This window comes from Amblyomma americanum, chromosome 1 (genome assembly GCF_052857255.1).
Source record: "Amblyomma americanum isolate KBUSLIRL-KWMA chromosome 1, ASM5285725v1, whole genome shotgun sequence".
Classification (NCBI taxonomy): Eukaryota; Metazoa; Arthropoda; class Arachnida; order Ixodida; family Ixodidae; genus Amblyomma; species Amblyomma americanum.
This window is the reverse complement of record NC_135497.1, coordinates 111,396,092-111,416,824: the sequence shown is the minus strand read 5'-3', so window position 1 is coordinate 111,416,824 and position 20,733 is coordinate 111,396,092. Positions and strand designations below refer to the sequence as shown.

General features: G+C 44.6%; 1 long non-coding RNA gene across 1 annotated transcript; it reads left to right on the top strand.

The window, feature by feature from the left end:
* The first annotated feature begins 805 nt into the window (after positions 1-805).
* Positions 806-20,532, top strand: LOC144113454 (uncharacterized). Its single transcript, XR_013310802.1, has 5 exons — positions 806-934; positions 1,050-1,129; positions 1,571-1,722; positions 2,759-3,006; positions 20,328-20,532. It is a non-coding gene; the product is annotated as an uncharacterized LOC144113454 (long non-coding RNA).
* Positions 20,533-20,733: the final 201 nt, after the last annotated feature.

Here is a 20,733-nt window from a genome sequence, read left to right as displayed (position 1 = left end):
CCCGCGCTGCTGTAACCATAAACCAGCGTGTCACCGTCGTCTATCGCTTTATGAGCCGTCGGCACTGTCAATTTCTCCTTGGAACAAGGCTAGCAGCGTTGAGGGACGCAACCGCACAAAGCCGAAAGAGAATAGCGCTAAGCCAAGCCTTTTCAGAGAAAGCTGTCGCGGGCTTCCAAAACAACCGCTTTCGTCAAGACGGCATCCTGAATGAACTAAGCGCACAGCAATGAAGACCAGCACCGACTACAGGCCTCTGGAACTTTGTGCCTCCCGCGGACCACAACGATTGAATAAAAATGCGAATTTCCAACTCTACTCGACCGGTCTGCCGACATGGGTGATGCGTGAAGCAGACGACGCCGCTGCGCCCAACGCTGCTATTGGCTGCGCCATCGGCCAACAAATCCCAGTAGGCCTTGCAAAACCACGTGACTTTCTGCACGTTTTTTGTCATGCGGCTAGGCCTCTCCTATGGTTTCCTTCCTCCGTGGTATGACAACCTTTAAGAGCGTACGTTGTTGGGCTAGTCGGTCAATCATGGTAAATACAAGAAGGGGGGGAGGGCACTGCGCACAAAAAGACAAGGACAAGAAGATAAGAAGAGTCGCGAGACCGCGCCTGTTGTGTTGTCTTCTTGTCCTTGTCTTTTTGTGCGCAGTACCCCCCCCCCCCCCCCCCCTTGTATTTAGTATGACAACCTCCTCACCGCGCTTTACCCCCCTGCCTCAAACAGTTGGAATAACAGTTGGCACAGCGAAATAACGCAAGCGTTATTTCAACCCATCACGTCGCATCCGGTTTGAAGAAAATACGTCACATCCGGCTATTTTTTTGTGTTGTTTGAGTCATGTTTGAGCCGAGCCGAGCATTGGTTTCAGACTTCAGTAGCACTATGGCCGGTCGGCGGGTAGGGCGTGCGATCGTGTTGCACGTGAGTAATTTGTTCTTTCTATCTTTTGGTATGCACATACTGAGCGATTGCCTGTTATCTGACGCTCGGCATGCCGTTGTCAACTTCCTTGCGCCCGAATATTTTGTGTCAGCAGATAACCCAGGACTAGCACGGAGCCCGCTTGCCCGCCAGTGGACCGAAAAGGCCCGGAGGGAAAGACTCATCTGTTTTATCGTAAGTTCTGCTCAAAAGCTCTGTGCAGGTCTACGGAAAAGAGCAAGCGCTGAGCTTGATATCTTTTGTCAACCCAGCCCAACGTAACTCATGGTCATGTAAAACACGCATAATTACCAGCTTTTGCGTGCTGCCGAAAAAAGGCGGGAAACTTGACAACAGTCCAGTTGAACCACGACCGGCTTTATTACTAATACTAATAAAGCCGGTCGTGAGTTGAACTAACCGTTTGTGCGATGAGTTTTGTACACGGTCCGATTTTTTGTGGCCCCGCGGCTGGGAATGTCTGTAGAGTGTTGACTTCATTGCACTTTACAATTGTGTGCTCCTGTTACAATTCGCTTTCTAAAACAGGCACAAAATTTGCGGCGAGATAAGCGATTACGCTTTGGTGCCTGCAGAGCGAAACATGTTCTTATTTTAAATTCATGTTTATTTCAGAAAACAGCACTTTAAAAACTGGCATGCAGTTTTCTGGTATGCACGGGCCTTCCCGATTCCTGCTTCGAGTCCGGCGTTCACTTGCTGGCGCAGAGGCTGAACAAATGGGACATTAAAATGCTGAGGCAGCAAAGGCTTTAAGGCACCACAAGGTGAGCCCTCCACCTTCTGTGATAATTTTAAAATGAGTGCTGTGCCACCTGCATCGAACATCAGTTTTACTTGGGGAAGGTGTTTGGACTTAGGTGGCCAACTAGCATGGAGCGCATGAGGCAACTGGAAAAGCTAGCTTCCTTTTAAGGCCTTTAATCTTAAGACCTTTTTACAGCTGATGCTGTAAAGAGGCCTTAAAGAGATGAACACTGTGGACAATGTGCTTGATGTCCTTTGACTGTTTGGAAGCTTGTGAGGTGCATAAAGCTCACAAGGCACTGTTGCAGTGTGTGACAGGTCATTGTGGTGATATTAGAAGAAGACATAATACAGCACAATGCGACAGAGAAAAGGAACACACAGGATAAGCGCTCGCCCTGTGTGCTCCTTTTCTTTGTCCCGTTGTGCTGCGCTGTGTCTTCTAATATGCTATACCAACAAGCCCAAACTACCACCTTGTTAAGATTGTGGTCATGATAGGATTCTTTGATTTGGCTGCACTCTGCACTAGTTCTGAGAAGTTCCACGGTGGTGCCGGCAGCGTGCAGCGTCAGTTCAGACAGTTCAAACGCAGCTTGGCACTGGCCGCTTCCAAAACGAATGGTCGAGTGCAGGCCTGATTGTCTGATAGCTTTGCTGTCGTCACGAAATTGCAGCCAACTGCATGCCGCCGACACCAACGACCACCAAAATCCTGAAGCACTTGGAAGAATTTTCAAGCAGCAAATCGCAAAGAAATCTTACCATGAACCTGCTGTAGGAAATCGTCATTTCGTAGAGAAAAAAAGTCGGTGCATGTATACACACAGGCGACTTGCGAATTAGCGCTGAAATGCTTCCCATGCGACTCGACTCTACCGCTTAGGTTTTCATTATGGCGCCTCAAACAGTCACTCAACTCCTCCATGTGTAGGTCGAAGAAGCAGAGAAGCACGTGTTATTTAATGAAATGACAGTTATTTGCTGAAAGGTTATGGTTTTGGCAGCAGCGGTAGCGCACACGGCACATCTGTTGATTGTCGCCTGTCTACGCAGATTCTTCATTGGCCGCTGTCTTCCTGGCTGTAGCCTACGTGACGCCCAGCTCCCGGCTATCGTGCTGCACGGGGTGATTGCTCGACTGTGCTGTTATCTCCAGCTGAGGAAACCAACTATTTTCACCGCTGGGTGCCACTACCATCACCAGTCTTCGCTATAAAGCCGTCGACCCCTGAGGACAGCAACCTTTTGGCAGCAGCGGTAGCGCACACGGCACATCTGTTGATTGTCGTCTGTCTACGCAGGTTAGTCCACGCCCTGTAAAAATTTGCTCTCGTTCTTAGTGTGTTGTCTATTCTTCCGCTGCTGCCACATAAAATTGAATTTTTTTTTTTGTTTCTCTGTGCTGCATTTTCTGCTTCTATGCCTGCGCACAATGTATGTCCTGCGTGTAACGAGCCTATTAGCCCGGATGAACTGTCTCTGTCGTGTGGTGAATGTAGCCACTTTTTCCATGTTGGAGCATGTGCCGGAATATCGGAAAAACAGTATAAAAAGAAATCTGAATCCGCCAAACAAAAGTGGACCTGCTCTATCTGCAAAGATGATGGAAAAAATGCCGAAAGCACAGAAGGGAGACCGACAGCTGAAGAACTTACTGATATCAGGTCTATTCTAGCTGTTATAAGCCAAAAGTTGGACGAGTTGTTGCCGCTCAAAGAAACTGTGCCAAGCATCGAACGGTCGGTGCAGCTCATGTCGGACAAGTACGACGAAATTTTGACGCGACTAGCTGCACAGGAAAAAGAATCGAAAGAAATACGGAAAAGGCTAGAACACCTTGAACAGAACACTCGCGCTTGTGACGATGCAACTAGAAGACTTGAGGCAGATTTGAACGACTTAGAGTGGAGAAACCGGAAGCTAAATTTAGAAATTCACGGTTTTGGTGTTTCTGAGAATGAAAATTTGCTTCTAAAAGTAAACTCTGTTGCCAGTTTGATTGAGGTTCCTGCACTTGCTGAAACAGACGTCGCCGCTATTCACCGCCTCCCATGTAAACCTGGAAAAATACCAGGTATAATCGTTCGGTATATCAGGCAATCTATCAGAGATCAATGGCTGAATAACCGATCTAAACTAAAAGAAGAGAAATCTAACCTGTTCATCCAAGAAAACATGACCAGTCAAAGCCGGCAACTGCTTCGAGAGGCTAAGGATTGGGCCAAACAAAACGAGTGCAAGTACGTGTGGCACAGGAACGGAAAAATCTTGCTGCGCAAAGCCGACGGTGACTCTGTGGTAGTAGTGCGTCACAGGTCAGACCTTCCAACCTAAGCCTGCTGACTATAGACCGTGTCAAGATTATTTTTTGTTAAAAATGGCTAGTCACAGTCATATTCTTCCGCATGAGTTAAACACCTTTGTCTCAAGTCACCATGCTGTTTCACTGAAATGCCTTCACCTAAACGTTCGCTCGCTGTACAGCAAAGAAACCGACATAAATGACTTCATCACTGGTTTTAATTTTTTGTTTGATGCAGTCATGCTTAGTGAAACTTGGTGCAGGGATGACCGCGAGCTGCCCAATTTTCCGTCCTACCGGTCGTACAGTGTGAATCGAACAAATCGTCGGGGCGGTGGTGTAATGCTGTTGTTAAGAGAGCATGTGAACTGCGAGTTGCTTTCCGACTTTTGTATCTGCTGTGATGATTTTGAAATTATAACAGCTTGCGTGAATGACTATACGTTTTCTGTTTGCTACAGACCACCACATGGAAACCTTTCTAGCTTCTTTTCTTTTTATGAGCAACTGCTGTCATTTACTTCAGAAACTGGTAATTACTTGGTGTCTGCTGGGGATTTCAATATTGACATGTTGACCATCTCTGCACCGCAAAAGGCCATGCTAACCATTTTAACCTCAAACGGATATGAAAATGTCATCCGTGCGCCAACTAGGATCACAACCGAAAGCAAAACACTGCTTGATCTGTTTATTACAAATGCCGATTCTACAAACGCTGCTAGTGGTGTAATATCATACGACCTAAGTGACCACCTTCCAATATTTTTTCTGTTAAGAAAACATAATCTTATATCAAACAAAAAGCATCAGTACGTTTCCCTCCAGACCATTACACAGACTGGTTTAGATAGTTTCAGAGCTGAGTTACAGTGTTGCGACATGAAGGAAATTCTGGAAACAGATAGCGTAGACATCGCGTACAGCAAGCTTATTGATGAGATCTCTCGAATATATAAGCGCCATTTCCCAGAACAGAAGTTTAGACTGGGTAAAAAGATAAGAAAGCCATGGATAACTCCCGAATTGTTAAAACAAATAAATTGTAAAAATGCACTCTACCACAAGTTTATTAAGACCAAGGATCCATGCGTATTAAAGGAATATAAATCATTTAGAAACAAACTGAACAGAAAACTAAAAGTGCATAGGAAATTCTATTTTCATGCCGAATTTGACAGCTGCTCGAATAAACCTGATATTTTATGGCAGAAGTTAAATACCCTCTTGAATCGTCGCAGGTCATCTCCGCGTGTAGAAAAGCTACTTCTTGGTGGCAAAGAAATATCGGGAATTGCTCTAGCAAATACGTTTAACGATTATTTTGTGGGCTACTCCAATAGTTGTGCATCGACTGATATTTCGACATTACTGCCTGATAGAAATCAATTTTCACTTTTTTTTCGCCCTTTTACGGAACTTGAGGTACAGTCAGTTTTCCTTTCACTCAAAAATAGCTCAAGTTGCGACGTAGAAGGCATGCAGGTCCGGCCAATCAAATATGTGCTCGATATTCTTTCTCCATATCTCACTTGTATCTTTAATATGTCTTTGGCGAGCGCTATCTTTCCGAGGAGGATGCAGATTGCAAGAGTTTCGGTCCTGTTTAAGAAAGGTGATGTAAACGATATCAAAAATTACAGGCCTATTTCCATTTTACCGGTGCTATCCAAGGGATTAGAGAAGCTAATACATATGCAAATGTCTAATTTTTTTGATAAGCATAATCTTATTTCCTCTGCCCAGTTTGGATTTAGAAAAGGCCGATTGACGGAATTAGCACTACTTGAGCAAAAAGAATTTATTCTGTCGCAGTTTGACAACAAGAATTTTGTGCTCGGCCTTTACATAGATTTCACTAAAGCATTTGATTGAATCCATCATTCCATATTACTTGAAAAGCTTGAGACTTACGGCGTTCGAGGACACAGTCAAAATCTCATAAAATCGTACCTAGATCATCGCCATCAATATGTACAAATAGAGAACTGCCGTTCAGATTTGAAACAAATCAACAGAGGTGTTCCTCAAGGCAGTATTCTTGGCCCGTTCCTTTTTATAGTCTATATAAATGACTTAGTTCATATCTACAGAGATGCAAAATACATTTTATACGCTGATGACGCTAGTATATTTTTTTCATCACCTGAACCTAGTAGCCTTCAGAATAAAGCCAACTCTGCTCTAAGATCCCTTCATAAATGGTCCGCAGCAAACAGTCTACAAATTAATACAAAAAAGACAAAAGCCGTAATTTTCAGACCGAAATCGAAGCAAATAAACAGCAGTCTAATCACCCTTCTTTACGAGAACGAAAAAATCGAAAGAGATAGTAGTGTTAAAATACTTGGAGTTATCTTCACACAAAGTATGCTTTGGGATGCGCACATTGAATCTGTGTCAGGGAAGCTATCTCGTGTTGTTGGTATGACGGCGCGACACAGAGCTATATTACCTTTCAATATAAAGCTTCTTATTTACAATACTCTCTTTTTTTCTTCTTTGTATTATTGTGTATTGGTATGGGGTACCACGACACGTACAAATCTTGAAAGAATACATATACTTCAAAAAAAAATTGTTCGAGCACTTTTTAATGTACCGTATCATTCCCATACTTCACAGCTATTTTCGAAAGCAAACATAATACGCGCGTTTAATCTTTATAACTATAAGTTAAGTCTGGCTTTCAAACGGGAGGTGAAAGAAAATCTCAAGTTTTTTCATGAATTATCAGATCTCGATAAAAACACACATTCCTACACCACCCGTTACACAGAACCGTGGAAAGTGGTCACTGCGCGGGTAAATTATTCCAGGTAAAAAGTGTCATACACACTGCCAACCCTTTTAAATTCATTTCACAAATCAGGTATAGATTTGCATACGATTTCTGTACGAACCCTACGCCAACATTTCATTAACAATCCTTGCTTACAATAACAACTAAAAGTGTTATCTTGCCTTTTGTTATGTTTACCTGTTGTGACTATCAAGTGTGCGTGCATTAATTTTTAATATTGTGCTTTCTGCGAGTTTTTTTTTTTGTTGTTGTTGTTGTCCTATCGCTGCCTGCTTTGTAGGGAGGCTGCGGGCTTCAGTCAAGTCGCTTGTTGTCAAGCGGCTTTTATCCGCAGTCTCCCCCATCACTGATGGAAATAAACAAGTTATTATTAATATTATTATTATTATTATTATTATTATTATTATTATTATTATTATTATTATTATTATTATTTATGGGGTTTAGCATCCTAAAGCGACTAAGGCTATAAGGGATGCCGTAGTGAAGGGCTCCGGAAATTTTGACCACCTGGTGTTCTTTAAGGGAGCTGCTGACCCGAAGGACATGGGTTCGATCCCTGCCATGGGGGTCGAATTTTGATGGAGGCGAAGTTCTAGAGGCCCGTGTACTGTGTGATGTCAGTGCACATTAAAGAACCCCAGGTGGTCGAAATTTCCGGAGGCCTTCACTACAGTGTTCCTCATAGCCTGAGTCACTTTGGGATGTTAATCCGCCGTAAACCAAACCAATCTTTTTTTGTAATGAGGTGTAAGGCATTATTATACACGGAATACTAGTGGTATGCTCCTACGCCTGCTAAATAATTTATAACTGAATTTCTCTCTCGTGCTGTTTCAGTTTGTTTCAACAGCTGAACGATGACTGTGACCTTAAATAGAGCTTGTAGGTCATGTGAGCCTTGAAAAACTGCTATATAATTGGTGCTTCTACAGTTGTTGTCATTCCTCCTCTTGAGGAAGGCTGGCTTGAGCAGTGCAGTAAATTAACCCATTCGCGTCAAAAGACGGCGATTCGCCGTCCGGTGGAGAAAGGGCCGAAGTGGCAAAAGACGGCGAAACGCCGTCCGACTGAAAACCGTTAGTTATCGCAATAAATAAGAGATGGCGCTACATGAAAATGTTTCCTGGTTTTTGTTTACTAATTTTTACACCAGGTGGAGATAGTTGTCTGCAAGATTCTCAAATATTTGCAAGGAGAAAAGTATTTTCCACGTGGTATTTTCCAAGCCCGCATTTCTGAGTCAAACATGGCGACGCGGCGAGGCAAGGCTCTCACGCAGGCAGAGATTGAATCGGTTCTATTTGCGAGTGATGATGAGGACAGCGACGACACTGTAGTTGTAGATGACCTGCAAAGCAGTGATTCTGAAAGTGACTCGTCCGACGACGATGTCGGCTCTGACGCCGAGTCAAACTCATCAGATGTGGATTGCGCGCCGCCTGCAAAAGCACCGAAGTTAGAAGACTGGAAGTGGAATCCGACTGACAGCGACAAGAAAGTGGAACAGTGTTTGTTCAGTGGGAATTCAGGGATGAAGAGAACTGTTCAGTTAGCCCTCTCTGCAAATCCGACAGCTTTGACGTCGTTCAACTGCTTGATCGGCGAAGACTTCTGGCAGATGATCGCTGATGAAACGAACGCATTTGCTGTTCTGAAACAGGCTTCAGCGCCCGATCGCTCTTGGTTTCCCACAACACCAGGTGAGATGAAGGTTTTCTTCGCCGTCTGTGTACTTATGGGCCAAGTCAAGAAAAACACAATTCAGTCATATTGGGCACACAGATCGGTAATTAGCACACCGTTCTTCCCATCCCTGATGCCAAGGCAGCGTTATCAAGCCCTTTGTAAATACCTGCATTTCTCGGACAGTAGCGGCCAAGCACAAGGGGATAAGCTGTGGAAGTTGCGCTCAGTGTTAGAGTATGTCTTGGAAGCTTTCTCCAGTTCCTATTATCCAGAACATCAGTTGGCAGTGGATGAGAGTCTCATGAAGTTTCGAGGCCGACTCTGCTTTGTGCAGTTCAACCCGTCGAAGAGAGCACGCTTCGGTATAAAATTTTACAAGATCTGCGAATCGACCAGTGGATACTGCCTCAAGTTTGCGATATACACCGGAAAGAGCGACAAGTCGCCTGCGACGGCTGGAATGTTGTGCAGCGAGGCCGTTGTTATTGAACTTGCAAGCGAGTACCTACCAAATGGCCATACCATTTTTGTGGACAATTGGTATAGTTCTCCGGCCCTGTTTCTGCGTGTCAAAGATTCAGGATCCAATGCTGTTGGTACAGCGAGATTGCACCGAAAAAACATGCCCAAAGATTTCAAGAAATTGAACTTGCAACGGGGTGAGTGCTCCACTGTGTTTTCCCATGGCATCATGGCTGCAAAATGGCAGGACAAAAAGCCAGTGACAATGCTCTCCACTGTCCACGCTGCTGCAGACTTCACTGACTCGTCGAAAAAAACAAAAGATGGTCAACCGATCCGGAAACCTCGTGTTGTGCTTGACTATAATAAAGGCATGGGAGGCGTTGACCGTCATGATCAGCAGCTGGCTTCCTTCCCTATAATGCGCAGATACGCCAAAGGATACAGGAAAATTTTTTTTTATGTTATGGATTTAGCTGTTTATAACAGCTATATCTTGTTCCAAAAAGCAACCGGGAAAAAAATGTCCTACGCGGATTGGAAGGTGGACCTTGTCGAACAGATCGTCGAAGAAACTGTTTTGCCAGGATATCAGCGCAGAGGGAAACCAGCTGTGGCTCCATCACCGATGCGGCTAGAAGCTTCTGAGTGGGCGCATTTTCCTCGCCAGATACTCCCCAATGCTGTGAAGGAAAATCCATCTCGAAGATGTGTGGTCTGCAAAGCACAGGGGAAGAGAAGTGAAAGCCGTTGGGAGTGTGAAAAATGTAACGTCGCACTTCACATGCCAGAGTGTTTTAAAATTTATCATACGCGAAAGAACTTCTAATTCTGAAAATGTGTGCGTGCTTTGAGAGCAAAATAAAACCATTTTTTTTGCGCTATGACTTTTCTAGCGCAAGTTATCGCGGTTTGTTTGCAGCGACATCGGTCGCGCCGCGCGCTCAAAAAATGTCGCGGATGGCAGCGCGCGGAACGCGGATGAAGCGGCGGAAGCGAATGGGTTAAAATGATAAAGCAGCAATTATATCGCAGTTTTTCTATGCCTCTAATGACCTAAAACCTCTCCTTGTCGTCACAGCTCTCATTCAGCTGTTTAAACCGAAACAGCATGACAGAAAAATTCGATTATGAATTAATTAGCGGTCGTAGGCGAATACCACATCGTGATTCATGCATTGTAGTGTCTTCCGCTTCATTATAAAGAAGAAAATATGCCACCAAAATTAGGTCTCTATGCTCCCTTAACGTGCACTGACATCGCACAGTACACGGGCCCCTAGAATTTTGCCTCTATCAAAATTCTAGATGCCCGTGTACTGTGATGTCAGTTCATGGTAAAGAACCCCAGGTGGTCGAAATTTCCAGAGCCCTTCACTATGGCATCCCTCATAGCCTGAGTCACTTTGCGACGTTAAACCCCTATAAACCATAAACCTTTCAACAAAGAACTATCATTATTTCTTTAAATAACTAGTGCCACACCTTCTCCTCTTCTTCGACCTGCACATGGGCACCGCCATACTGCTGCACCGCAGCTGCGCTTCCATTTCGGCGAGTGCAAGCCAGCCTAGAACTCGTGCTGCACTTCTTGAACTAATGCAGAAAGTGCAGCCAAATGGAAGAGACCTTATGATTATGTGACTACTTCCTTTGCATTGGGTGGGCGACAGTTTTTTGTCCTAGCCATTACATAGAAAGAAGAAAAAAAGGAAATGTGGGAAAATTCATTATTAAGACAACAGCTTTCACCTGCAGACCCCAATTGAACAAAGCCTGCCTGTATACTGAACAAATCAACTAGGCTGTCACGGATCTAGCAAATTATAATTTTGAAAGTGGGCCTCCTGCTGTGAAACTGGCAACGTTTGTAACCCTAGAGACAATCAGTGGCGAGAGGCGAAACTCAGACGAATGTAGGTAGGACAGGTAGCTGAACAAGGAAGTAGTTACCATAATTGAAAAATACATGGAAAGACAAGGACGAGACATGTTTATGTTCTTCCTTCTATGTTTGTCGTTTTGTTTTCGCAAGTTAGGAGTAGATGTTTGTTGTTTCATTTTTTGAGGAAAATGGGGAAGGTGTTGTTCATCTTGAGACATGCAGTCCAAAAAAGACAGAGCACAGGAGTGACTCACACAACATTAGTGTTTGCGTTTTGTTCCTACTGTTCTGTGTGCTTGTACCCCTTGTCCCCAAATGGGGCATTGACATGATCTTGCGTGGTGCTATGCAGGTAAAGGATGTGTGCTGCATGCATATGGGTGTGTGGCATTCAGATTCAAGCACCAACACACGGCTTCTAGTGCAGTAGGAATTATGGGAGCAAAAAAAACCTCACGGATGTGGATGAATAGTTTAGCTCTTCAACACGATAAGGTAGGAAAGTTGGTGATACATATTAAAAAAAATTAACAGTGCGGAAAACGGGGACTTCAAGGGTAGAAAACACAGAACAAGCGCTTGTCCTGTGTTTTCTATCCTTCAAGTCCCCGTTTTCCGCATTGTTATGTTTTTAGCTCTTCAGTTTGCCTTTTCTGAAAAAATTCTGTGACAGGAGGTTTTAATACATGTGAGCCCACCCCACATGTACTACTCCCTTGTAGGCCTTTGAGGTACAGATAAATAAAAAAAAGTAGTGCCCTTTCAAACAGTATAATTTGCAACTTTGGTGCGAGATTTTCGGTGGCCCCTTCAGGGAGTGTTTGCCTAGAGCTTGTAGTGATTGCTTAATGTCACTTGGTCCCAAGAACCAGACAGTTAACCAATTGCCCTTGTGCCTCTTGATGAGAAAATTGAGAGGCAAAAATGACAATTTACCATAGCTGTGAACAGTAATGAGCTGGATGTATTGCCAAAGAGAATCGAGGTCATCTACTTAACAGTGGTAAGAATTTTGGGTTGGTTAGAGCATAGGTGGCTTAACATCATCTTCCATATCTTAATAGATGCGGCATTGTTGGCATATGTAATTAAAAATTTGTTTCGATGTGTGTGGCTGGTGAGCTGTCAGCTCGGGCATGACAAAGTTGTAAGCTCAACCAGAAGTACCTGTGCTGTTTGAGCTGAGGGCAAGAGCTTTTGAGCGAGGCCACTTCACTACGTCCTTGTTGTACATTTGGCTTTCGTGGTGCTCCAACTTCCTTCTTCCCCCACCTCTGTTAGGAATGTCGCCATGGGGCCGAGCGAAAGTGGTGGGGTGTAATTAGAGCAGTGGCATGGGCATAAGGTCCATCCGAACAGCACTGCGTAAGGCTTGTTTGCTGGATTGGCCCCGCAGTCAGAACTGAGGTGAGTTATGAGTGGGCCACTGTGGAAAAAGACAGTAGAGCAGTGGAAAACATGCCATGAATGGTGGAGAGCTATAGTTTGGAGGCAGCTTTTGATGCCTGTGTTGCCATTGTGGTCAAAGTTATCTGTGATACCATCAAGGGTAGCACCTGTTCTAAACGCACCGCATAGCAATAGATCAGAACTTCGGTTTTATAGTTGGCTCATGGGCGTATGAGTGCAGGAGGTGTAGAATCGGTTCAGATTTCACATTGAGACGCATCAAATTCAGCAACCTTAGTACTCACAGGTACAGTAAAACCTCATTAAAGCGTACCTCGTGGCACTGCGGAAAAACTATGTGCAAAGCGGCAATATTGTCACGAAGACGACGAAGCTGGCAATGGTGCAGGAATAGAAAGGTCGCGTTATAGGCGAGTGACCATTAAAATCATCTCACTGCCATCATTCATCACCGCTTATTATTCGGCTGGTCGCTACATAACATTTGGTGTGAGATGGGTGGTATCATCCCCATCCTAATCCTGGAGCTTCGGAGTCCTCCGCCGGCCGTGTGCACCTGGTTTGCCCCACCCGCCTGTGCCCCAGCCCGCCGGACCTAAACCGACCTCGCTGCTCACCCCATCCCCGTCCCCTGCCCTGACCACAAGACATGTTGACATGACTACGCTGCGGCGACCTGAGACGCCGCCCACACGTGACGACACCACCGCCCTGCCCATGCCATTCGGTGCGTCCAAGGGCTTCGGCCGTCGGTTCCTGGCGACCTGTGACCTGGAAGCTTCATGGACCAGGATTCATTCACACATATCTTTCATTGTGGCGGCCAGCACTTCCCCCTTCCATTTCTGTTGTACCGTCCTCCGAACCCATCTCCACTGAGTGCATCTCTCTGTCGGTGTCTTCTATTCACTATCAGGACGATCGCTCGGCAGCTCTGGCTAGCGTCATGAAAACGACAAAGCTGGCAGTGGCGCGGGAACAGGAAGGTCGCGCTATAGGCGAGCGGCCATTAAAATCATCTCACTGCCATCGTTCATCGCCGCTTATTATTCGGCTGGTCGCCACGTAACAATATGCCCAAACTGAAAGGAGCCTGAGTATATCCGTTGACCTGGTAAAAGATGATACCTGAGGCATTTCAAAGAATGCGCAGGTGAAACCTTTATATCACATAGGTACTAGTGCAGCTTCGAAGGCATGTAAGCCAGGTCCCGTGTCCCAGCTGCTCTTTTAGGCCGTATTTGAGTGAACAGGCAAATGTCTAGCGCGCATGCAGTTTCTCCAACAGCACGGGCTTAGCTGTTTCCAGCTTCCATGTCGGCATTGCTTCTGTTGGATGGGGTTTTGCCAATGATGGAAGCAAGAGTGTCAATAACAAACTATGCTGAAGAAGTCTTGGACTGCAGTGTCTAATACTTCACCAGTCATGCAAAAAAAAAAATGAATATCCACAATGCCTGCTCTGCAACGAAATACCTCCTGTAAACAGAAGGTATTTAGGAATACCTGCTGTGCTCCGAGGTCTGGATTGGGAACAGTTGGGGGTAAGAGTTAATGGAGAACACCTTAGTAATCTGCGATTCACACGTGATATCGCTAAGTCACTCAGGAGGTGAACTGCAAAGCAGTGAGCAGAATGGTGGGTCTAAAGAATTGAAGGAGTATAGACACCTAACTTTCGGGTGCTTGTTTTTTTGTTTGTAATGATGCGTAAGGCATTGCTAAACATGGATTACCACCTGGTATTCTTCTATAACCACTAATTAATTTATAATCACATTTCTTTCTCGTGCTGTTTCGATCTCAGTTTCAATAGCCAAATGAGGACTGTGACGCCGTGTGCCTACAGGTCACGTGAGGCATGAAAAAACTGCAATATAATCACTGCTTCCGCATTAATTGTCATTCCGGCTCTTGAGGAAGGCTGGCTTCAGCACTGCAGTAAATTATAACAATGAAGCAGTGATTATATGGGCGTTTTTCCATGCCTCACGTGACACAAAAGCACTCTTTGACGTCGCCGCCATTGTTCGGCTGTTGTAATCGAAACAGCCTGACAGAAAAAAAAATTATAAATTATTTAGCGGCCATGGGCAAATATTACATGGTGATTCATGTGTAGTAGTATTTTCCACATCATTGTAGAGAAGAAAACATGCCACCACAATTACGTGCCTATACTCCTTTAACATGAAAACCAAATGTAAAATGCTCTTGGCCATTCTCTCCATGCAAGTGCTGTGTGGTGTATAATATTGTTACGTGGTGGCCGGCCAAAGAGTGAGGCGCAATGAACGATGGAAGAGATATGATTTGCATGGAGGGAATGGCTGAATGCTCTGTAGTGAGTGCTCTGTACCACACCACTGCCAGCTTTGTCGTCTGTCACAATATTCCTTTTTCTCGTGAACATTGTCACATGTAGGAAAGCTTGTTATACCTAGTGGCACAGGCAGGGGCTTAATTGTTTACATTCTTTTAGGCTGCCCCACCATACTTTTTGCCACATGTAGGAAATTGGATGGTGTATCATCGTTTAGGTAAGAACTTAAGGACACTGACAAGTTCCCTAAGCAGCCGCTGACCACACACCATACATGGCAAAATTACTTTTGAAAAGTAATTAAATTTCATTACTGACTGCTTTCCTAGAAATCTCACAGCAGTAATTAAATTACATTACAAATTACTGCTATCAAAAAGTAATGACATGACATTACAATTACCTGCCTTAAGTAATGAAAATTACTTAGTTTTGATGCTAAAATGTTGTGCAATTGGTCATAGTTTATGCAAAATTTCTAGTTTTTTGTTTGCACTGCCACTGAGCTTGAAAATGGGTGTTGGATATTTTGCCCCTCTTTAGTCAATTTGAACAGCCACTTTGCTGATGTAGATGGTCTTTCTCATATCACTCTTCAAGCAGAAGTACATCATTCAATGTGTAATATGGTCCCACCATCCTGATTTTGAAGAATTGGTCATCCGCGTAAACAGCGGGAGTACATTGACTGCTTATCCACGCATCATGCCAGAAGTGCACAGGGGCGCAGAGAAGCTGCCAATTCTGCTGATGTTCAATTGATTTGTTCTGTAGGCAAGTTGGTGGAAGTAAATTGCATGTCGCTGGGGCGCTGTTGCCTGTGTTGCCCTTGAGTTAGAAATAGGGCCTCAAATGAGGCCACACAAGACCAACAACTCACAACCAACTTTCTTAGAAGTGTCAGTTGAGACTTCTTGTCAGTGTGGCAACGTTAAAGTACTTGCTCAAGCACTCGCAGTGCATCTGCGTGAAGGTGCCATATGGCATACCTTGGTCATGGAGCTCTTCTGGTGCCCATGCAGTGCGTTTGTGTGTGAGACCATATGCAGTGTAGGAAGATACGTAGCAGTCCTGTAACTATATGCAGACTCTTCACAAAGGCAGTGCTGATGCCTGCGTGCACATCACCTCTTGTCCGCATGCGCCGCTTCCCTGGGGTGCTGGCTATTACTGGTTGCGCGCTTTTAAGGCAAGAGCCTTAAGTGGCACATTAACGTCGATACCCGGCGTTGTTGTCGATTCCCAGGAAAAGTGGTCCACAGCCCCAGTGACATCATCAGCAAAGAGAAAAATTTCTTCCGAGGGTGCAGAGAATTGAACCAAGGGCCTTCAGATTGCGAGGCAATCGCGCGCGACCCATGGGCCACAAAACCGCGTTTCTTCGCGGCGAGTAATGATTCATTTAATGTATGTGTTGCCCTATGACTATGCTAATGAGTAGGTGTGTCACTAGAAAGGAAGGAAACAATATAAATTAAAAAGTGAATGTTTTTCGCCTTCAAAGCATGGAAGTAGTCTCTAGTCGCCTCCGTAATTTATTCTTGCTTTGGGAGTTGCCGCGGTGGCTCATTGGTTATATGGTGCTCGGCTGCTAACCCGAAAGACTCTGGTTTGATCCCAGCCGCAGCAGTCTCATTTCGGTGGAGAAGAAATGCTATAGGCGCACGTACTGTGCAATGTCGGTGCATGTTAAAGAACCCCACGTGGCCAAAATTCCCGGAGCCCTTCACTATGGCGTCCCTCATAGCCCGAGCCGCTTGCTTTGGGATGTTAAACCCCCATAAACTGCATCTTTGCTTTGTATATTGTCACCGACAAACGTAGCAAGAAGCAGGAAACACAGCCGTTTACTGGGGCGAGGCTTGCCGAACCGCCGTGTTCATTCGAGACAAAAGAAGACGTTCGGCCACCAGGTGGCGCCGGCAGAATGTCAGCAGTGTGGCAATATGCTCGTCTCCACAAACGCGAGGCCAAAGTATAGCAGATACGAGAAGCATAGACTCGGTACGCAGCAAAAGTAATATCTAGTAATTAATTACTTTTCCGTGAAATTACTGCTTGAAAGTAGTTCATTACATTACTAAATTACCAGGTCACAAAAGTAATGAATTACATTAGAAATTACCGAGAAAAGTAATTTTATTACAGTAATTTAATTGCTGGCTAGTCTGCCGCACACTGATTTCAAGGTGATTGCACATTGCTTTTCAATGAATGCGAAATCCTGACATGATAGCGTCTGCAAATGGTACGAGACAAGGCTTTTTGCATCTTTAAGGCAAAGGCCCCCCTTTTTCCCCCTTTATATATTTTTTTTGATGTTATGAATGCAATGTTTTAGCAACAAGCTTGAATTAGCACCTACGAAAAATTTTTTTGCTGGTCTGCACGTGATTGTCTCTATGTCCAGGTTTTGCACCATTTCCTAGTTCCTGGCATTTATTGGCACTTTCACTTCATTAAAACTTTTGTGAATTTGCTGGCACAAATTTTGAAAAGTTCCTTTTCTAGCGCTTGCAAGTTGTTTTCATATTTTTTTTTTCTATGGGGCTGAAGTTTCATGGCACGTTCAGTCTGTCAACTATTTCTTACCGTTTTCAGATACTTTGTCCCGTTACACTTCTGCATTGTGGAAGAGCCGCAGCTGCTCTTAAGATGCTTTGTGGTCTTGCCTTTGTGCAGGGCAGCAGCGGCGTCTTTTCCGCAGTGCTCATGTGCATGTGGGCAAAGCATCCAAAAAATGATGACTAGCTTGGCTGGCATTTTCTCTTGGTCTCTGAATGCATCATATGGTCAGCCGCCATGGTGGCAGAGTGGTTACGGCGCTCGGCTGCTGGACCAAGACGCGGGTTCGATCCCAGCTGCGGCGGTCGAATTTCAATGGAGGCGAAATTCTAGAGGCCCTTGTACTGTGCGATGTCTGTGCACGTTAAAGAACCCCAGGTGGTCGAAATTTCCGGAGCCCTTCACTACGGTGTCTCTCATAGCCTGAGTCGCTTTGGGACGTTAAACCCCCCATAAATCAAACCAAACTAAGCATCATATGGTCAGAGTTTGGCAAAATTATGAACATGCATACCAGGGAATCGTTTAAAAAATTTATCCAGGATTTGTATTGTGAATAAATATAGAACAACACGCATAATTTCTGGTTCTGTGATACTGCAGATTACACAAACCAAGAACCGAACAGCAAGGCTCTACTGTATTTTTTTGAAGGGCTGTGACGGTTTTAAAGGGTGTTTAGTAACCTAGAATTGTCAGAGGAATTTCGTTTACCTGGAAAAATCGGGGAATTGTGAGGGATACCATCAAGAAAGCGGCCAGGTCTAGAAAAAAGACGGACTGAAATTAACGCAGGGGTCTGCCGCTAGTTTTAACGATACTGTGAGTGTCCAGCACACGGTCCGTTCTCATTGGCATGACATATTTTTGCTTCTAACGAGTCTTAGGCATGACAGCCTGTCTGTTTTAGCTGTCTTTTTCCTGTCTTCAATTAAGTGAGCGTTGTATATACTGGTTGGTTCTGTACAGGTTCCCGCACTCCTCATTAAATTTCGTCTGGTGCATATGAATAGACACAGCTACGTTCAAAAGTATTTTCTGTGGAATAAGCGGTAGTCATAGTAATGTGCAAAATTCATGCACTTTCATTATACTGATGCGAGGTGCCACGCCACCCTAGTATGGCATCAAAATGGATCTGTAAATCTTGCTCTCAGGCCTCGTCAATCTTGTAGGCTATTGCAGAAACAGAGGCTAGTTTCTCTGCAGTTTGAGCTGTGATGACGAGGCCATAAAAAGCTGTTACTTTTTGTGAAAATCGCTTGGTGCTTGTCCTGTGGCATTGCTGCTATCGGAAGGGATGCCAGTGTGCCTTCATTGGAAAGGCAGTGCTTCTCAGTGATGAGCAAACTACCAACCTTTGTCAGCCCCCTTGTTCAAGGGTTCCTTCTTGAAAGCCTGAAATATTCTTTTGCAGTACAATGAAGCCCCTGAAAGCATGCAGAGTGTTGCATTTAGAAATTTTCCAGAATTTTCTTAAAGTAGAGTTGTTTGTTTCTTCTGTGAAAGCACATGTAATGTCAGCACATATGGCCACCACTCTTATGAACCATTAAAAGAAAGCAAAAACTTGTGAGCATAACTTTAACAAACTTCCAAATCTAAGAGTCTGGATCAGTCAGGCACTTTTCGTCTAGTCAGAAGGGAAACAGCTGCTGAAATTGCTGCACAGATTCCTAGTTGAAATATGCCAGCATCTGTGGGTCCATTACGGCCAGGGATTCCAGTGTGGTGAAACCCATACACAAGAGTTAAGTGGGCTAGCTACCGTCAAGAATACTGCATCTGGGGCAGCATTCCACGGCTGGAGGTGTCACAAGGGAGTGTGGAAGAGGTCGTCTTGTTAATGCTCTCACTCTTGTAGTAGCTTAAGCTGCTGTTCATCGATTTTTTGTGTCATTTTGTTTCTCAACAATGCCACACCACATCATACACCACAAATATGGGCTTCTACCTCACGAGGCGGATTTAGGGTTGCTTGACGGCAGAACTTATCTCTGATCCGTCAAGGCAACGGTTTGGTCGAAGACCCTTTTCCCAAGCATCTCACCCTAGATGAGACGAGCACCATGGCGGGGGAAATCTTGTACCATTAAAAAACCGGTGGGTACCCGGCGGCGCTGGGAATGGACCCTCCCGAATGTGAGGCGGATACTCTACCACAAGGCCGCGCTTCGGTGCTATGATCTTTGCCAAGAGGCCAAGAAGTGAAAAGCCGAAATATTGTCGTTCGGCAGCTTACAAAGTCAAGCTGTCATGTTTTTTTCCTGAACACAGTTATGGCTAAGACGAATTGTACTATTCTACATGATTTCCCCTCATTCATTGAGATGCTGAATAAGCTTTAGGATGTGATAAATGATGAGGAGGAATAAAATATTTGTGTGAAATGTTTCTTTTCATCACTTCATTTTGTGGAAACATGTTTGTATTGTAATTTCAAATATCTGTTTTAATATTTGAAGTACTCGAAAATAAAGCATATCGCAGTACTGGCCGGCATTTCCAAAGGCCCTGGTATGCGCAGCATGTGTACTAGAGCAGACGATGCGGCGGTCCCTGTGGCACTACTTTTGGAGCCCACATGACCAGGGTTGCTGCTGTTCCTCGGGAGTGACGTTGTAACGCACCCCAACACTCAAACCGAAATCGCTCAGTATAAATAATGCGATAATATTTAATGCGCATATTTGAATCGCAGAGCACGTATCATGCGCCTGGTGGGAGTATGCTATGTTTGAAACTAGGAACACTCCAACCAAAAATTTGATGCCTCCGCCCCTTTAAGGTTTTAGGTTTAGCATATGGAGCTTGTGACCTCCTGTGTGCCAGCGTCAGAAGCCTTTCTGAAACCCTTTCATTGTTTGTCTTGACTATTTTCATTCATTTCTGTTCTCTGCCTTGTACACACTTCTTTTTGTGTGTGGTTACCCCGGCACATCTCAAACAATGTTCCTTTTATCCTTTTTTGAGGATCTTTGTAATGTGCATACGCAAAGCCACTACAGGAGTGCGTGGGCTGCTGCTACAGTTGGATGTCCTTATCTTTTTCTCTCATATGCATTCCATTTTTTGTGTATGTTTGTGGTTTTCTCTTAGTGGTTTATTAGTTGCATTTTATTGTTCTGAGCTTGCATACTTTCTCTTTTCATGGCATCCAACCCTGTGTATGACTGACGCTAGTGGAGGGACTGCAGCAGCCGACCTTGTATGGCGCGGCATTCTCTGGTCCAAGGCACCTATTCCCTGTTCCAGGCTGCTGGCTCAAGATTGTGCCCACAAGTCTCTACCTTGGCCTACAAGCAGAGTCGCATTAGACCCACGTTGGCCAGGACTTCCGTGCCAAATAAAGTATTCCTACTGACGCGCCTTGTCAGTAATTAATGAAGTGTATGTATAAATGAGTAACAACTTCGTTGGCCATATAGAAAAGCCGTGTTACAAAGCAGCTTTTTTTTTTTAAGACCATATCCAGCCACCACATTATTTCCTCTGAGTAATCTACTCATCTTTGAGGTAAGTGCTTGCTGTGTGTTGCATCATAGTCTGAAGTGTTGCTGCAGAACTGCATATTGCCTTCCTGTTTATA